This window comes from Petaurus breviceps, unplaced genomic scaffold (assembly GCF_028583685.1).
Source record: "Petaurus breviceps papuanus isolate PSGF00001 unplaced genomic scaffold, PetGlider_PUasm1.0 454, whole genome shotgun sequence".
Classification (NCBI taxonomy): Eukaryota; Metazoa; Chordata; class Mammalia; order Diprotodontia; family Petauridae; genus Petaurus; species Petaurus breviceps.
The window spans coordinates 2,997,524-3,004,904 of record NW_027186342.1 but is presented as its reverse complement, the minus strand read 5'-3'; positions in this window follow the sequence as shown (position 1 = coordinate 3,004,904).

The following is a 7,381-nucleotide window of genomic DNA, read 5'->3' as shown; positions in this document are numbered from 1 at the left end:
AGAGAAGGGAGAGGTCATTGTGGGCTGGAAGAGGGAATACCTGAGCTGGGCTTTAAAAGGTTTGGTAGCAATGGATCAGGCAAAGAAGAGAAAGAGAATTCGAGGTAAGGAGAATGAGATAAACAAAGGCATGGAGGAAAGACAATACAAATCATATAGAAGAACACCTAAGCTTGACTTGAACAGAAGATTCACTTAGGGAAATAGTTAGGAGAGAAGTCTGGCAAGGTAACTTTAAAGAGTGCAAAGTAGTTACAATTTCTTTCTGGAGTTAATAGGGAACCAATGAAAATTTTGAGTAAAGGAGTGACTTTGTGAAAAAAACGTTTCTTCTAAACTGTAATCTTCATAGATTAAATGATTTTATGTGGGATGGTGTGGAACAGCACAGAAGGAGCAGAGAGACTGCAGAGCCCAGGCCATTATACTATTATAGAAAAGAGAAATGCCTTAGCCATAGTGCCACTAGAACTGCAGGAAAAAGAATAATTGCTAGAACTTGGTGGCTGATAATAAAAGGTCTGGAAAGAAAGGAGTTAAAGGTGCCACTGAGAGGCAGAGGCTAGGTAGTGCAGTGAGTAAAGTGCCTGCCCCAGAGTCAGGAGAACCTGAGTTGGGTTCAAGCCTCAGACACTTAACACCCACACAAAAAAAAAATAGCCTTGTAAACTTGGGCAAGTTACTTAGCCTCAATTGCCCTCTAAAAGGCAAAAAAAAAAAAAAGTGCCACAGGTTTCGAGGAGGAACACCTGGGAAAACAGATATAGTTTTCCCTTCCATATCTCGACTTTCCCCATTCTGATTTTGATGCATACCAGGTCAGCATAAGAAATGAAATGGGAATTTTGGGGGAGTTTTGCAGAAGCCACAGGCAACATAGAGCCTATGACCAAATACTTGACCCAAATTTTACAATAAGGTACTATAAACACCAAATAAAAGGAAAAGAAGGGGGTAGCTAGGTGGCCCAGTGAATAGAGCACCAGCCCTGGAGTCAGGAGGATCTGAGTTCAAATGCTACTTCAGACACTTGACATAACTTACTAGCTATGTGACCCTGGGCCAGTCACTTAACCCCAATTGCCTTGCCTTCCCCCCTCTAAACAAGAAGAAGAAGAAATTCAGACTTCTTCTTTGGTGTGAAGGGAGAGCCAAAAATATTTCACTTGGATTTTCCAGGTTGCTGGAGATATGTGTGTGTGTGTGTGTGTGTATGTGTATGTGTATGCATGCGAGTGAGCTCTGCCCCTAACCTCTTATATGTGGAAGGCATAACTATACTATGTTTTCTTTGGAGAGAAGCAAGCAGTATGCTAAGCTTCAAGAAATTGTCCTCAACTTGTGTCTTGCCACTTAACTTCCAAGACTCTAAGAGACACTGAGGCTAACTCTGCCTCACTTAAATCCAATTCATGAGGAAGTCAAGACATCACCCCACAATGTCATTGGTCCTATTCAAAAACAAAGGTTCAACAAAAACAATAGCAGCAGCTTTTGCCAGCATCCTGCAGTCTTGGGGGGGGGGGGGGGTGGGGGGGGGGGGGGGAGTTTGGAGGGGGGGAAGGCAAGGCAACTGGGGTTAAGTGACTTGCCCAAGGTCACACAGCTAGTAAGTGTGTCACGTGTCTGAGGCCGGAATTGAACTCAAGTTCTCTTGACTCCAGGGCCAGAGATCTATTCACTGCTCCACCTAGCTGCCCCAACATCCTGCCATCTTGATCCTCAGTTGTATCTACCATGCTAATCCCCAACAAGAGAAAACCTCAATTATTCCCTTTTTATGTCTCTGCCCCAGGATTCTGGGCACTGCTAAAAGGAAGTCTCAATAGCTCACTGATTGGATCTACTATGTATCATATCATGTAGTATTATCTAGGTCCTGTTGCTGTCCAGTGACATTTTAATTCTTCACCAGGTGATTCTCTAGTGAGCTATTTGCTTATTTGAGCAAACCTTATCCATTTTCCTTAAGTCTCTACCCCATGAATTTCTTTACAAGGCTATAAAATTGTACTATTTGTATATCATAATTTGTTCAGAAATTCCTCAATTGGTGAGCACTTATTTTATTTCCAGTCCTTTGCTCAATAAAAAGTGTTTCTCTCTGTTTCTCTTTCTGTCTCTGTCTCATCTTCCAACATTGTTTTTTTAAAAAGCCCTTTTGGTATTCTTTAGGATTTTTCATAAGCTTTTGCTCATTCTGGGTTTTAGCTTTTGTGACATAATTCTTTTTTTAAAAATTGATATTATTTGTAAGGCAAAAATCATATATACTCAAAATTATTGTTGAAAAACATTTCTTAATTTACCCACAGAGTATAATACAATATTTTTAAACAGTGATAGCTGGACAGGGCTAGAATCTCTTTAAAAGAATGTAATCTGTAAAGGAAAGCAGATGGATCAGAGATGGTTGCTATGGAAACAATTGAACATAAATTTTATTTTTCCCTGTTAAACTATTGACCAGGAGAAAGGCAGGAACCGTGATTTCTACTTAAATGCAAGAAAACAAAACAAGTTAAAATTTAGCTAGCAGAAAAACTGATGCTTGGGGGCTACTCTTAGAAATTGCTATGTGGTTGCTTTAGCATATAACTTTCCTCTTCCTCTTCCTCTTTCCCCTCCCCCTCCTCCTATCCTTTTCCTTGTCACAAGGCAAGATAGGACTCAAGAAAAAAAGAGGGAATACTTCAAGTCCTCTATATTCTCTCTCTCTCTCTCTCTCTCTCTCTCTCTCTCTCTCTCTCTCTCTCTCTCTCTCTCTCTCTCTCTCTCTCTCTGTCTCTCTCTGTCTCTCCCTCTCTTTCCCTCTCCCCATCTCCCTCTCTTTTCCCCCTTTTCTTTCTCCTCCCTCTTCCCTTTCTCCTTTCTGTCTCTGTCTGTCTGTCTCTCTCATACACACACACACACACACTACTCATTGAGCAAAAAAAATTTTTTAAGTCTCTCAATGCATAGCTATTCAGTCCAGCAAAACAAATCCCCCCACTAAGTGTCCAAGGATACATATCTCTATCTGTACTTTATCAAGACAAAGTTTATCATCTCTTTGTCAGGAGGCTAGTAGACTGTTTTATCTCTATTCTTTTGGGCTCATGAGTTCCAAAGTTTTTTTTTAAATAATATTATCATAGTATACATTTTCTCCTAGCTTTGTTCACATAATTGGGATCATTTCCATTTCATAACTGTACATTTAATAACTTCTTATAGCACCATAATATGGCATTAAGTTCATATACCTTAATTTGTGAGGTCATTCCCCAATTGGAGGATAGCCCCTGAAATTTCCAAGTTTTGACTATCATGAAAAGAATCACTATGAAAATTTTGGTACATATAGATCTGTTTCCTCTTTCTTTGATTTCTTTGGGGTACATACAGGCCAAGTAGTAGTATAGTAGAGTCAAAGGGTGTGTATAGTTTGGTAATTTTCTGGGCAGAGAAACCTGTTTCTTTCTAAAATGACTGGACCAGTTCACAACTCCACCAACACTACATTAGTGGGTACCTGTTTTCCCACAACCTCGACTACATTTGTATTTTATTCCTTTGTTATCTTTGCCAGGCTGATGGGTATGAGTTGGAACTTCACAATTGCTTTAATAGCAAAGTCTTTCAAATCAGCTTATTGTTTTTCACATGACTATTGAGAGTTTTGATTTCTTCTTCTGAAAACCCCTTTCATAGCATTTGATCATTTATCAATTGGGGAATGGCTTTTATTTTTATAAATTTGACTCAGTTCCCTGTATATTTGAGAGATGAGACTTTTATCAGAGAAACTTGCTGTAACATATTCCCACCTGGTTTCCTACTTTCCTTCTAATTTTGACTGCATTGATTTTGTTTGTGAAATAACTTTTAAATTTAGTGTAATCAAAATTATCCATTTTACTTTCCATGATCCTTTTCATTTTTTGTTTGATTATGAACTCTTCCTTTATTCATAGATCTGACTGGTATTTCCACCACCCCACCCCACCCCCATGCTTCCTTAGTTGACTTATAATATCATCCTTTATGTCTAAGTTGAACTTATCTTGGTATCTTGACCAACATTTGCTTTGAAAAAGATCTGAGAGTTTTAACGGGCCACAAACTCAACATGAATTAGGCTTTTGCATGTTTAGTCCGATGTGGCCTCCAAGAAAGGTCATGCAGCAACGTTGAGAGGAATAACTTCTAGGAATTGGGAGGTGATAGTCCCACTCTCTCTACTTTTCTCAGAACCCATCTAATGTGTTTAGCTTTGGGTGCCAAGATTTAAGGATATGAACAAGTTAGAGAGGGTCTACGGGAGGAGGATCAGATGAAGCTCACTTGAGGAAATTAGAGATATGAAGGCCTAAATCTCTGGGTTTTTGATTTGTGTGCATTCACCATAGTAACCTACCCAGACCTACCACGTTGCAGGTTTCCAGTTATTCTCTTGCCATGCATCAACATATACTCAGCTCCCTATTCTTTCCACCTCTAACTATGGAAGCAGTAATCAAATCAACATTGCTATTACTGGAAAGGGAATATGAGTTAATTGCCACTCACCATCCCTGTAGCTCCCTTGGTCAAAACACCCCTTCTTGACCGGCACTTCTTCAGAAGTCTTTATTTTGGGGTTCAGAATAAAATTTCCTGTCTCATTGTTTGGGGCAGGAGGGTGAGCTGAGCCAGTTTCATTCCTTCCCACAAAGTATTTGTTACATGAAAGACAATCACTGATAATGAGAAGATAAATTTTCCCATACAAGCAGTCTATGGATTAGGGTAGGTGATAGAATACACAAGAGTAAATGGCTATTAGACTCGGAATCAAGGTCAGATCTCAGTTCAACCACTGGACATGGTTTCTCTAAGCAGTTTCTGGGATAGTTGGTGCTGGGGGATTAAAGGACATGTTGGGAAGCCATTTTCTCCACAAGTAGGGTATGTCTATGAGGTTTTTCTTCCACCATTCCAAGTTTTTATCTTACCTCTCATCTTTCACTTCACTGTGATCCTTTAGTTTCTCTCTCTCCCCCTACATCTAGAGTCATGGGATCAGAGGTTTCTCAGCCAATCCAGGGTCACATCTTTCTAGAGTTACACAGCATCACAAGACTAGGAACTGACCAACTCCTTGGTCTTACACATCTGGGGTCTTAAGTGTGAATGAGGAATTATGAAAATAAATTTACCTATATACCCTTTGATCTAGAAGTTCTGTTTCTTGGTATATATGTCTCTAGAAGGTCATTGATACAAGAATATGCTTGTATAAACTAAAATAACACTTTTTGTTGTAGCAAAGAACTGGGGGGAAAAGTAGATATCTATGGATCAGAATAGGAATGGCTCCATTGAATTGAATGTAATATTGATGTACTGTAAAAACACATGACATGAATATGATGAGTAGAAAGACTTTGATGAGCTGATTCAGAGTGGAGTCAAGAAAACAATATAGCTGATGAGTTTAATATTGTAAATGGAAAGAACAACTTCCAATGAAGTAAAGTCATTTTTAAGTGTCTACTGTATGCTAGGATCTATGATAAGGGCTGAGGATGCAAAGAAAATAAAAAACAGTCCCTGCCCTCAAGGAATTCCCCATCTGATTAGGTGACACAACATGCAAATACCTATGCTGAACATGATACTTGGTGGATAAATTGGACATTCTCTCAGATGGCACTAACATTAAGACCAAGAACGATTTCTTGCAAAATGTAAAACTTTAGCTGAGACTTGAAAGACAATAGGAACAATCAAAAATAAATGTTGTAGTTTGATAAACCCAAAGTCCCCAGCTTCTGGGATAAAACCTCACTCACTATTTAACAAAAACTACAGGGAAAACTGGAAAATACTAGGGCAGAAAGTAGGCATAGAGCAACATCTCACATCATATGCCAAGATAAAGTTAAAATAGGTACGTGATTTAGACATAAAACAAATGAGAACAAAAATAAATATTGCAAAATTACAAAGAATAAGTATGACCCCAAAGAAGAAATATGACAAGACATCCCAATCTTAATCCTTTGCAAAGAGGGAGGGCCCACAGGTGTGAAGCAGTACATATATTTTCAGACTTTTTTTGATGTCGTCACTTTTGATAATTTTCCCCCAGTTCTTCATCTTTTTTCTTTTCCTTATTTCTCCTTAAAAATATTTGTTATAGGGGCGGCCAGGTAGCACAGCAAGTAAAGAGCACCGGCTCCAGTGTTGAGAAGACCTGGAGATCGAATCCCGGGCTCAGACACTTAGCACCCACCCAGAAACACCTGGCCGTGTAACCTTGAGCAAGTTACTTAACCCCAATTGCTTAGGGGCGGCCAGGTGGCTTAGTGAGTAAGTGTACCGGCTCCAGTGTTGGGACGACCTAGAGATCGAATCCCGGGCTCAGGCGCTCAGCACCACACCCAGAAATAACTGGCCGTGTAACCTTGAGCAAGTTACTTAACCCCAATTGCTTAAAAAATATTTTTAAAAAATATTTTTTTTATGAATAGGTTAGGTGCACAACACACAGTAATCAATGACTATAGTAATCTACAGTTTGATAAACCCAAAGACCTCAGCTTCTGGAATAAGAACTCACTATTTGACAAAAACTGCAAAATAGTATGGCAGAAACTGGGCATAGACCAATATCTTACACCATATACCAAAGGGTACACAATTTAGATATAAAGACTGATACTATAAGCAAATTAAGAGAGCAAAGAATAGTTTATCTGTCAGATTTATGGAGAACAGAAGAAATTTGACAAAACAAGAGACAGAGAATATTATGAAACATAAAATGGATCATTTTGATTACAGTAAGTTGAAAAGTTTTTGCATACACAAAGCCAATACAATCAAGATTAGGAGGGAAGCAGAAAACTGAGAAAGAATTTTTACAACCAGTATCTCTGATAAAGGCCTCATTTTTCAAATATATAGAGAACTGAGTCAAATTTATAAGAATACAAGTCATTCCCCAATTGATAAAAGGTCAAAGGATGTGAACAGGCAGTTTTCAGAGGAAGATATTAAAGTTCTTTATAGTCATATGAAAAAATGCTCTAACTCACTATTGATTAGAGAAATGTAAATCAAGACAACTCTCAGATAATACATCACACCTATTAGTTTGACTAACATGACAAAACAGGAAAATAATAAATGTTGGAGAAGACGTGGGAAAATTGGAACACTAATTCATTGGTGACAGAGTTGTGAACTGATCCAACCGTTCTGGAGAGCAGAGTGCCCAAAGGGCTATAAAAATGTGCATACCCTCTGACCCAGCAATACCACTTATAGGTCTATATCCCAAAGAGAACATGAAAATGGGAAAAGTACCCACACGTACAAAAATATTTATAGCAACTCTTTCTGTGGTGTCCAA